General features: G+C 40.6%; 1 long non-coding RNA gene across 1 annotated transcript in view; it reads right to left on the minus strand.

The window, feature by feature from the left end:
- Positions 1-2,144: 2,144 nt before the first annotated feature.
- Positions 2,145-12,572, minus strand: part of LOC140523987 (uncharacterized) — a 32,182-nt gene continuing 21,754 nt past the window's right edge. The window contains exon 5 of the long non-coding RNA XR_011973536.1: positions 2,145-3,383. This is a non-coding gene — a long non-coding RNA (uncharacterized lncRNA). The remainder of the gene's footprint in view (positions 3,384-12,572) is intronic.

A 12,572-nucleotide genomic window follows, 5' to 3' on the forward strand; every position in this document is an offset into this window, starting at 1 on the left:
AAGAAATAGAATAAAAGAAAGTGAAACTCTCTATGGCTTCACTTCTATAGGCCTGGCTTCTTTTTGCTGCCCAAGATAATTCTGGGTCACCTTCCACTCATCTTCACTCAGTGAGTTCCTTAGGTAGTGCAAATTCTGAGCAAAATATAATTAACTTAATATAGCTACTTCAAAAAGGTTAACAAAAATCCCACTAAGCACTCTAAAACTCAATGGGAATGAATCTTTTCTGCCTTATCTGCTACTTCTTTGATATTTTGATGCTCTGATGGCTCTGTGATCTCACTTCCTCAAGAGGTGCTGATTACAACCTACTCACACTTCCTTATCCTATGCAAGTCTTATCCATATCCTCTCCAAAAACCTTTAAACTGGGTCTACACAGTGGGTGGCAAGGCAGTCCTTTTATTCTTTCCCAATTGATTCCCAAGCCCAACTCCCACACAGGTAAATCCAAATTGCTTCTCCTCCCAACTCTTCGTACTATGAAGACCTTGCCTATAACTTTACTGAAAAAAAAAAATGGAGTTCATTGGCCATGAGCTTCTTTGTCACCCATTCTCTTCATCTTACTACTCTTTAACACCATTCTCCACTCTTTACCTTTCCTCAAATTTCAGACAGTGAGCTCTTCTTTCCAAAACCAATCTGATGCTATCTGGTCTTGAATCTATCTTCTCTCATTTCCTCTGGTGGATTGCCCTCTCAATCATTCTCTTTAATTCTCTAATCTTTAATCTTTCCCTATCTATTGCTTTCCAGTTACCTTTGAAGCTACCTAAGTCATCTCCACCCCTTCACTCAACTCTGCCATCCCCTCAAGCTATTGCCCTATACTTTTCTCTACTAAACTTCTAGAAAAAGCTCTAGTCGCCTCCACTTCCTTTCCTCCCACTCACTCATCATTTAACTGAAACTGATCTCACCAAAAGTAACCATGATTTCTTAATTGCTGAATGGGATGGTCTTTTCTTAAGTCTTCATTCTTTTTTACCTCCCTGCTACACTTGGTCCTATTGACTGCCCTCTGTTCCTAGATGCTTCTCTCTGGGATTTCGTGACACTACTGTCTCTTGGTTCTCTTAACAGTCTTCAGTCCCTTTGTCTGGCTCGTCATCAATATCATGTCACCTTAATGTCTAGACTGACTTTCTCTCTTCCCCCTCCCCCTCATCTCCATCTGTCTCTCTCTGTCTTTCTATATACATACATACAAATACACATACTCTCTGTATCTCTCTCTTTATAGTTTCTTCATTTACCTTTTATTTAATTATCATAGCTATGCCGATGACATGCAGATTTGTATTTTGAGTCCCAGTATAGCTGGTGCAGTGGATATAGGACTGGGTCTGAAGTCAGGAAGATCTGAATCCAAATAATGTCTTCAGACGCTAGCTGTGTGAACCTGGGCAAATCACTTCACCCTATTTGCCTTCACCCAGTTTTCCAATCTGTAAAATGAGCTGCAGAAGGAAATGGCAAAGCACTCCAGTATCTTTGTCAAGAAAACCCCAAATGGGGTAATGAAGTGTCAGACATGACCCAAACGACTGCACTGATATCTCCTGAACTGTATCACTAAATTACCAACTGCTTATTAGATGCTCTTATAAAAGGATATCCCAGGGACATATCAAACTTGATATGTCTAAAACAGAACTTGTTATCTTTTCCCTAAAACCCAGCCCTTTCCTGAACTTCCCTATTTCTGTGGAGAGCATTTTAATTGTTCTTGTCTCCTAGCTGCACAATGTTGACATTATCCTTAACTCTATACTCTGCTTCACGCCATATATCCAGTCAGTTGCTGGGTTTTTTTGCTTCTTCTTCCACATCTCATATCTTACCTTTTCTTTCTACTCACAAAGTCACCACCTTAGTTCAGGCCCTTATCACCTTTCTCCTAGCATACTGCAATGCCCTCCTAATTGGTCTTCCTGCCTCAGGTCTCTTCCTACACGAATCCATTTGCCGTACAGATGCCAAAGTTTTCCTTAAGCACAGATTTGGTCATATCACTCCCCCACTCAATAAACTTCAGTGACTATTGCCTCTAGGATAAAATATAAACCCTCCATTTGGCTTTTATTTTCTTTTATTATCCTGAACTTAAACACCTCCATTCAAGAGTACTTCTACACACACAAAAGAAAACGAATAGAGTGCTTTATTCATATAACTGTGAATCTCCATTTCACACTGCTTGCTTTTTTCTTTTTTAAGGTTTATAATGAATTTCACCCTTTACTTTCAAAAATGTCCTGCTTGTCTGTGCTTCCTTCTGTTTGCTTTTGTGCACTTTAAAAATTCTACAGTGGTCTTCTTTTGTGGTCTCACTAATGCTTTCTTCTCATCTTCTCTCTTAATACCTCCTTAAGCTTCAGGAAATTTGCTTTGCTTGTGACTTCCTTCCACTGCATTATGCCCTCTCTTACTCCTCCCCAATCTCCACTTATTTTCCTGTGAGTTTGATGTGTTTCTACACCAAACTGTATGTTCAGTCATCTTTTATGCATTCAGATAAGAATGAATTCATTCATTCCCTTCTGTCCCCTCCCAATTCTTTCTGCAAGAGCTTATGTCATTTTTTTTAATCTCTTGTTTCATTTCTCTTAGGTATGCATGAAGTTCTTCTGGAAAACCATTATTTCCCCTTTACATTTCCCTTTGCAGTTGTCCTAGAGTTAGATTTGCAACAATTTTGATAATGGATAGTGTTTCCTTTGATTTACTCATCTCCCTAGCTTTTGTTCTTGAATTGGGGCTTTGTGCTAGGGTTAGACTCCTGACCTACTCCCTACTACCCTTTTGAGTAGGGAGCTTGGCTTTGTTTAGTCTCAAGCTAGTTTCTTCAGTTCTTGTGCTAACCTCCACCTCTCAAGATCTGCCCCACCTGAGACTTTTGAGGTATATAGAGTCTAGGATGTTTAGGGCTCTCTCAGGTATCTCAGGGCAGAGTGTTAGGGACCTCAGAGCCCCTATGCTGTCCCTGATCTGAAAGCTGCCTTCTGTGGACTTTCCAAAGTTCTTACCCTGGGGATTTCTAACCATCTGGGACTTTTTCAGGGGAATTCTTCTCTCTTGCTGTCTCTAGACAGACTATACATGCCCTGTCTCTGGGTATGCTCATTTTATTTGATAGACCCCTTTTCATATTGTCCCTGGGCTTCTGGCTGACTTCTTGTGCAACTTTAAAGGGCAAGATGTCACTATAATTTTTCAGTGAATTTCTTGACAATTTTTGGTCAATGTGAACTTCAGAGTTTTGTTGGAGTGGGTATGTGAAAGCTGGGTGGCCTGCCTCATGTTCAGGCAACCATTGGCTTCTCTCATCTTTGGTCTCATCTTTTCCTGATGCTGGTAATCATCATGACAACATTCTGAAATAGGAGAAGATGACAAGCATGTATCAGTGCCTCTGGAACTCTGACATTTATTTTATGGAGGCCATTTCACCTGTTTCTGCTTGCTAGTGTCCAAATTCAGTCTGGAAGTCTCCATTTGGATTTTAAAGCCCTTTACAAAATGCTCCCAAACCAATCTTCCTAATCTCAGTATAATTACTCTCCTTCCTACAATCTACGGAGTAGTTACACTATCCTTCTTGAGTCTTCATCCACGGCCATTTCCCATCTCTCCCACCTGTACCTTTGCACTGAGCATCCCCCATGCCTACAATGTATTCCTTTCTTGCTTCTTACTCTTGGAAGCCTTGGTTTCCTTCAAGGCTCAGCTCAAAAACGACCTTCTCCATGAAACCTTTCCTGATGTTCCTATCTGCTAATGCCCTCCCTCCCAACCTACCTAGCTTTTTAATTATCTGTTATTTGTTCTATATTGATTCAATACGCATGCATATATTTACATATTTCCCCTGATAAAATAGGGACTCCTTCATAGCAGGGATTATTTCTTTTTTTTTTTTTGTAAACCCGGGGTCTAGCACAGTGTCTGAAATATAGTTAGTATTTAATATATACTTGATTGATCAAATTAACAGGACCCTAGGGAAAGAGTCCAGTCTCAGCTGAGATCTCGTGAGGAAATTAGTAGGATATGAAATTAGAGTTCATAGGGTAACCAGACCCAAGGAGGTAGATAAACAATGAGAAGGTGTTTGAAGTGCTGGTTTGAACCCTAGAAGAGTAATACAGTCATGGAGAACACAGGTCAAGAAGAATGGAAGGCATGGCTTGATGGTGGTGGTGGTGGTGGTGGTGACAGACTCCATCTGGGGACAGTACTGTCCGAAGGCAGAGCTGTATTGGCTGTGTCCTCAAACGTTGCTATTGCCTGATTTTAGACAAGAAAACTCCTAGGGGCAATGGATTATTTTCCTGGGAATATGAGTAGTAATTATGGCTGTTGTTCAGTTATTTCAGCCATGTCAGACTCTTTATGATCCCCTTTGGGGCTTTCTTGGCAAAGATACTGGAGTGCTTTGCCATTTCCTTCTCCAGTTCATTTTACAGATGAGGAAACTAAAGCAAAGAGGGTTAAGTGATTTGCCCAGGTCACATAGCTTGTGGTCTGCCATTTTCTTTGCCACCTCATTTTACAGATGAGGAAACTGAGGCAAACAGTTATGTGACTTGTCCAGGGTCACACAGTTAGTAAGTGTCTGAAGCTAGATTTGGATAATAGCAAGTACAAACATGTGAAATGGCCTCTATAAAATAAATATTAGAGTTCCAGAGGCACAGGTACATTCTTGCTATTTTTTCCTCTTATTTCAGAGTGTTGTCTTGATGGTTATCAGCATCAAGAAAAGATGAGAATATCAGAGAAGATGAGAAGGAGCCAGTAGTGAAAACAGGATTCATTGCATCTTTTTTAGACTTTCTGAAATCTGAAACTTAGAACCAAACAAGTTTTAGCCCCTGCTGTAGAATGCCAATTCAGACTCAATGGCCAGGGACCCAGGTTGTTCATGCACTTTGCCACATCCATCTCATATAGACTTCTTCTACTTATGTGCCATGTCTAAATCTGGGGGCTTTACTCCTTTCAGAAAAATGGATGATGTGAACAAACACTTTGAAGCTTTACCTTCATTTTCTTCTTCTGATGAAGATTCTGGAGGACATAGTAATGATGAGTCTTTCAGATTTTAAGTACAGTGCTCTGTCCACTGCAATGTACCACTTAGCTGCTCTGAGTAGTAATTAGCTTATACTACTTGAACTTTGTACAAAGATAAAGGAGCAGCCATGACCCACGATCTTGAATATTCTATCTAAAACACCCAGCATCTTCGGACTGTCCATTCTGTTTAAAGGATGGTGTCTCCTTGTGTTGGAGCACAGTACCTATTGTTTCTATTGCCCTGAAAATAGCTTTCACAAATGTTTGGGAATTTGGAGCATTGGAAAACACAGGAGAATTAAGTAAGTAGAGTAGACAGTAATAATCCTCAGAAAATGGTGGCCAACCACATAATTATTGAAAAATTCTCCAAGGGGGTTGAGGTTAGGGGGAAATTGTGTGTGTGTGTGTGTGTGTGTGTGTGTATGTGTTCATCCTTCATTTTTGAAGAAGACCATGACATCAGAGAAATGATGACATGACTTGCACTTGACTTTGTTTTGAGTGAGGGAGGGCTGTGCAAGGTCACCAGCCTCACTTTCTCCTCCTGAGTCATCTGGGTCCAGTGACCAGATATTCATCAGGATGACTGCACATGCAGTGGAAGACCCTGGTCTTTTTAGGCTGGCCTTTTCAGGGGGAGGTAAAGGTGAAGAATGAAGAAAAGAAAACAGAGTGATCTCTTCTCAGTGTCAGCAGCAATAGATTCCATGAGGATCTTTAAGGTAAGATGGGATGGTCTGTTTTGATGCTTTATTCTTCCTGAACCTCAGTTATGTACTAGCTAAGTGCTTAAACCATTCCCAGAGGACTAGAGTGCATTAGGCACCACCAGTAAAAGTTACACTGTATTTATTCATTCCCCAGGAGCCCAGAGGGACTTGAATAAAATGAAAGGGCAGAACATGGAGAGACCATAAAAAGAGAGTTTGGTTTTTATGCACTGGAAGGAAACCTGGAGAATTAATTCCCAACTGGCAGAGGCCAGGGTGACAGTAACTGAGTTTTAAGTGGTCTCAGAGAGAATCCTGTGGAGGAAGAGGCAGGAAGCCTTGACAAAGCAGGCTGGAGGCAATGTGAACTGGTGGTAATGGTTCTTGGGGAGGGAGGTAGTAGCAAGCAGGGAATGGACCTGCTACTGATATTCACTGCTGTGTTGAATGTGAAGTGAGATAGGAGTCTTTTAAAGCACAGCAGAAACTAGGTCTCATAAAGAGGCAACGAATTCCTAAAGGGGTAGAACTAGGAACGCCCATCCCCAAAGGGCTATGTGTCTGATCTATAGGGTGACATTTTTCTGAGTAACTAATTATCACTTTATTAATTATGTTAGCTAATAATCAAAAAATTGGTGGTCAGTGGTTTCTCTCAGAAAACCAAAGACCTCCCAGTGGAGACACTAAATGAGGAAGCAGAGAAGGAATCTTCAGTTCCTCCTGCTGATAATGTGGCTTGATCACGAGACTCAGATACCTTCGGCAATCTGGACGGGGGAATCCATCTCTATCCAGACCTCTCTTGTTGATTTTCTCCTTTATGAACTGGGTCATCATTTTCTTGGGTAAAAGAGAGACAATTTGGGGAAAGTCAACTCACTCTGTAAAGGACCAGGGCAGGGGAGGGGTGGTAGATTAGTAAGTTTGTCAATGAATATTTATTAAACAACTACTATGTGCCAGGCACTATGCCAATTGCTGGGGATACAAAAAGAGGCAAGACAGTCCCTGCCCAGAAGGAGATCACAATCTAACGGGGGAGATAACAAGCAAACAAATACGTACAAACAAGTTACATATTTCCCTCTTAAATAGGAAATAATTAGAAGAGGGAAGCCACTAGAATTAAAAGGGGTTGGGAGAGGCTTCCTGTAGAAGATGGGACTTTAGTTAGGACTTAAAGGAAGCCAGGGAAGCTAATAGAAAGAGATAAGTAGGGAGAGTGTTCCCAGCATCGGGGACAGTCAGAGAGAGGGCTTGGAGCTGAGAGATGGAAAGTCTTGTTCTTGGAACAGCTAGGAGGCCTGTATCACTGGGTCAGAGGGTGCGTGGTGGGGAATAAGATGTAAGAAGACTAAAAAGATAGGTGGGGGCTAGGTTATGAAGGACTTTGAATGCCAAACAGAATTTTGTATTTGATCCTGGAAGTTATAGGGAGTCACTAGAGTTTATTGAGAAAGAGGATGACATGGTGGGACCCATGTTTTAGGAAAATCACTGATGGCTGAATGAAGGATGGAAAGAAGTGAGAAGAAACTTGAGGCAAGTGACTGCAATAATCCAGGTGTGAGGTGCCAAGGGTCTGCACTAGAATGGTGGCAGTATCAAAGGAGAGATGTTGCAAAGATGAAATCACTAAGCTGTGGCAACAGATTGAATTTGGGAAGGAGGTGGTGAGAGAAAATGAGGACTTGACAACGTGAGACTAACAGGATGGTTTTACCCTCTATAGTAATACGAGAAGGGGAGGGTTTGGGGGAAATATAATGAGTTCAGTTTTTGACAGGCTGAGTTTAAGATACCTACTGGACTTGCAGCAGAGATATCTGAAAGACTATTGAAGATGCAAGATTGGAGGTCAGTAGAGAACATAAGTAGATTTAAGAATCATTAGCATAGAGATGGTAATTGAACCCATGGGAACTGATGAGATCACCAAGAAAAGTAGAATAGGAGAAGAAGAGAAGAGGGACCAGGACAGATTCCTGAAGGACACATAAAGTTAGAGGGCATGATGTGGGAGGAGGAACAAGGAAAAAATTTGAGAAGAAAGGGTCAGATCTCTAGGAGGAGAACCAGGAGAGAGTGGTATCCTGAAAACCCCGGGAGAAGAGAGTATCAAGAAGATGATGAACAGTATCAGACACTGCAGAGAGGTCAAGGAGAATGAGGATTGAGAAAAGGCCACTGGATTTTGCAATTAAGAGATCATGGGTAACTTTGAAGATGAGATCAGAAGTCAGGTTGTAAAAGGAGTTAAGAAAAGATCGAGAGGAGAGAAAATATCATTGTAGACAATCTTTTTAATGAATTTAGTCACAAAGGGCAGAGGAGATATGGGACAATAGTTTTGGGGACAGAAGGATCAAATGAGAGTTGGGAAGGGCAAAGTGAGAGGTGGGAAGCAAAGAGAGTGTTCCTTTGAAGTCATCCTTTTAAAAGCTAATAACAATAGAAATGATAATGGTAATAACAATAATATGAATAGGCAAACTCAACAATGAGGTCCTGGTCCCTGAAATACGTGCAAGCCTTCTCTGCTTGCTTCCAATCTAATATGTGGAATTTTGGAAGCCAGTTTTGGCCATGATGACTTAGAAGTTCTGAGCTATAGGGTGATGAATAGCCTTCTAATTGACTTTGGAGCCAGAAAACTAGATAATTTACGAGGCATGGAGCTGGAACTGAGTTAGCACAAAAGGATCAATATACCTCTCCCTTACCCATTTTATTCTGAGGGAGGCAAGAACTACTGTGAACCCAGTGTGAGCTGGTTCAGCAGCTTCCTTATCTCCCCAACCAGCAGCCATGTGTCTGTAAACACACAGCTCTGATGTTTCTTTTATCTTGTGTTTTATTCATTCCTGAATTCACCTAGATGTGTATGCTGAAAGGGAATTGACTAGATCACAACCTTATGAACTTCAAAAGGTTGAAAGAACCTTCAGAGGTCTCCTCAGCAACCAGAGTCAGTAAGAGAGGCCATTAGAACATAGCAAGGGAGTAAACTTCTTGACCTTCCCCAACAGTGGATGAACCCATCAGCAGAAATGCTCTGCTCTGCCAGGATCTAGCCCAGCTGAACAAGGGAGCGACTTATCCATTGAAGATGAATCAGCTTCAAATGACCTTTGTGGGGACCCCATTAGGGGAACGAAGCATTCCCAAGGCTATGTCACAAGGTACCCTGGGTTTCACGTATTTCTTACACCTGTGTCCTACTATCTTTATTTATACCAATGACTTTAAGTTCTAGACCTCTCTCCTCAGGAATCTCAGGAATACAAGGGAAGACTATGGTCCTAGTTTGGGGTGCTATCATCACTATTTTTGTTGTTTAGTCATTTTTCAGTTGTGTCCAACTCTTCATGACTCCATTTGGTGTTTTCTTGACAGAGATATTGGAGTGGTTTGCTATCTCATTTCCAGTTCATTTTATAGATGAGGAAACTGAAGCAAACAGGGTTAAGTGATTTGCCTAGTGATTCACACAGCTTAAAAAGTGTCTGAAGCTGGATTGGAACTCAGGAAGAAGAGTAGTCTTTCTGACTCCAGGTCTGGTGTTCTATCTGACCTACCCTTCCTATGCCTTTTTAGTAAATATCACTTTGTAAAAGCTAATTGATATCAAATAATTAATTGATATTGGTGTTGGGGGACAGGGCTTGGGGGGCGCACACTAGACTGGAGGTTGTGAGCAATAGTTTTGGAAACCACAACTTTTCTAGATTACTCTGAGGAGGAAAGAAGTAGTTAGCCACCTTTTGAGGAACCAACCAGCAGAGTTGGGAAGGCAAGTTCAGAAAGGGTGTTAAAACAATATATATTATAAATAATACGTATACATATTTATAATTATATATTATGATTAATTTTTCAAAATGTTTTACATAAACATTACTTCCATTTTACAAATGAGAAAATTGATGCTGAGAGAGATTAACTCCCATACTTCAGATACAGGAAAAGATGTTAAAAAACCTGCCCAGGGCCACACTTCTAGTAAGTTCTGAAAAAATGGGAATCCTAGGCTTCCTAAGAACTTGTCATAATAATACTGGAGGAATTTCTTGACTGAAATGCTAATGGTTGTTTTCAATCCTCTGAGAAGGAATTCCTTATTTAATACCTCTGGGTGTTGTGAAGGTGGAGGTTATGCCAGTGAAATACATGCTGTGGCCAGTTGGTTCAAAGATCTTGGTAAAGTAGAAAAAGAGCTCTGGATTTGGAATTGGAAGACTTAGGTTTTACCAGTTCTACCTGTGTGATCTTAAGCACGTTTAAAAAATTTGTGTGTGTGTGTGTGTGTGTGTGTGTGTGTGTTGGTTTGTTTTGTTTTACCATCTTTGGTTCTGTTTTCTCATCTTCATACAGATAACAACACTAATCATTCAAACTTTTGAAGAGAAAGGATATAAATCTTGGAACATAATTCTTGGAAATCTTTGGAAAAATTATATGTGAGTGGAGGGTAGGGGTGGGATTAGACTAGGTTATCTCCCATGTCTTTTAAAATTCTGTATTCTATTACTGTGTCAGTTTTCTGAGTACCAGTCTAACTTACTAAGGGCAAAGAGGCTCATCAGTAGATTGACCACAGGATAATGAAATTTTGGGATATCACAACGCATGAAAGGTGGAAGGGTTATGATCTGTGCTGATGTAGGAAATTCCCATATGAATAATGATAATTAACAATTGTTGTTGTTGTTTTTTTTAGTTGTATCTGACTCTTTATGACCCCATTTGGGGTTTTCTTGGCAAAGATACTGGAGTAGTTTGCCATTTCCTTCTCCAGCTTATTTTACAGATGAGGAAACTGAGGTAAACAAGGTTAAGTGACTTGTGCAGGGTCACACAGCTAGTAAGTGTCTGAGATCTGATTTGAACTCAGGAAAATGAGACTTCTTGACACCAGGCTTGGCACTCTATCCTCTGTGCCTCCTAGTTAACATTTATACAGTACTTACTATGTACTAGATACTGTATACTAAGCACTCTACAATTATTATTTTATTTCATCCTCACTAAAACCTTGTGAGATAGGTGGTATTATTATCTTCATTTCACAGGAAGTAGCTACTAGTATTAGTACCATTTTACAGATGAGAAAACTGAGGCAAATATTGATTTAAGTAACTTAGCCAGGGTCACACAGCCAGTAAATATCAGAAGCCAGATTTGAACTTAGGTCTTCTTGATTCCAGGTCCAGCACTCTATCCATCGCATTACCTAGCTACCTGTGATAAGGATGAGAAAAACTATTCATACAGACAACATCACTGATCATTTAAACTTCCAAAGAGAAAGGATATAAATATTGGAAAATAATCCTTGGAAAAAACAGCGAAGCTCAAAGAGCATGAAGGACCCAGTGTCCCTCTTTTATCATTATGGGCTGATAGTATTTAATTTAACAAACATTTATTAAATGCTTACTGTATACAAGACTGTGCTACATGTAGCTACATATAATAGTACTCCAGTACTTGTTCCAAACGCACACAGATATCTATGTTGCAAAGACTGTAGAAACAATAGCAAAGTACATTGGGTTGATGTGACTGGTTAATAAGGACTGTGGGTTATTATGGGGCCCAGGAGGAAGTGAGTACCATTTTAATGATTGGGAGGTGGAGTAGGAAAAGAAAAACAGGTAGAAAACATGCAGGCTCATCCTGCCAAAGATGTCTTCCCAGCCAGAAATCAACCAAGGTGTTATTTTACCTTTTCTTTCCCCAAATTCTGCACTTTCTTTTTCTAAGGACTATAAGCAGTCCTGGCAATGAGAATGTGAAGGAGCTATATGGATGAGATGATGAGGCAGAGAGAGAGTTCCAGCAGAGGAAAACTAGTGAAAGCTTGAATGTTTACGCAGAAGGGAGTCATGGAGAGAAAATTAGGAATGCATGGACACAAACCTCCAGCAGGTCCTCACCTAAGATACAATACACTTTATTCATCCTCAAGAGGCAACACCATGTAGCGGAAAGAGCACAGAATTGGGATTTGGGAGGTCTGGGTTCAAGTCTTAGCTCAGTTACCAATTGAGGGACTCCTTCCCCACTCTTTGCCTATTGAATTTCTACACATCTTTCAAAGCTTTACTCCAAAGCTGTCTCCTCAAGAGAGCTTTCCTTGTTTCCCTGGTCTCTTGGCCCTCACCTATCATATCCTATTCAGAAGAAATGGTGATTTTTTTCCCTAAACCACAAACTCCATGTGGGCAGGAACTGTATCACAACTAAATTTTGTGCCTCCCATTTAACCTAGCATTGTGCTCTTGTGCAGATATCCCTTCCAGATGATGAGCAATAGGGGTGTGGTGCCCCCCACCCCGAGATGTGGAAAATCTGCCAAGATTTTTGGCCCTCCCTTTGTCCCAGAGAATCTGAATTATTATGGCATTCAATGATAAAATAGGTTATTACATAATACTATACATGTATTTTATGCATTTATGAGTTTCTAAACTTTTCCTGTACTGTTTGCTGGCCTTTGTGTGTTATCAGCAGCTTCTGCAAAGTCCCCCCAAATTTCCATTTAGTTTCTTATGTCCACTCATGATATTGAAACCTTGATGAGTCACTATGTGGAAAGGATAGCTGTATACAGGAGGTTATAGTGATTGTTGTTGATTGTCCTTGGTTCCTGAAGAGGACCATGATATCAAGGAGGTGATACCAGGACATGCAGGTAAATTGGATTCAAGTGAGGGAGCAGTTTTGTTAAGATAGGCAGGGGCTATGTACAGAATCACCAGCCTC

The sequence above is a fragment of the Notamacropus eugenii genome, chromosome 2, assembly GCF_028372415.1.
Source record: "Notamacropus eugenii isolate mMacEug1 chromosome 2, mMacEug1.pri_v2, whole genome shotgun sequence".
In the NCBI taxonomy this organism is placed as follows: domain Eukaryota; kingdom Metazoa; phylum Chordata; class Mammalia; order Diprotodontia; family Macropodidae; genus Notamacropus; species Notamacropus eugenii.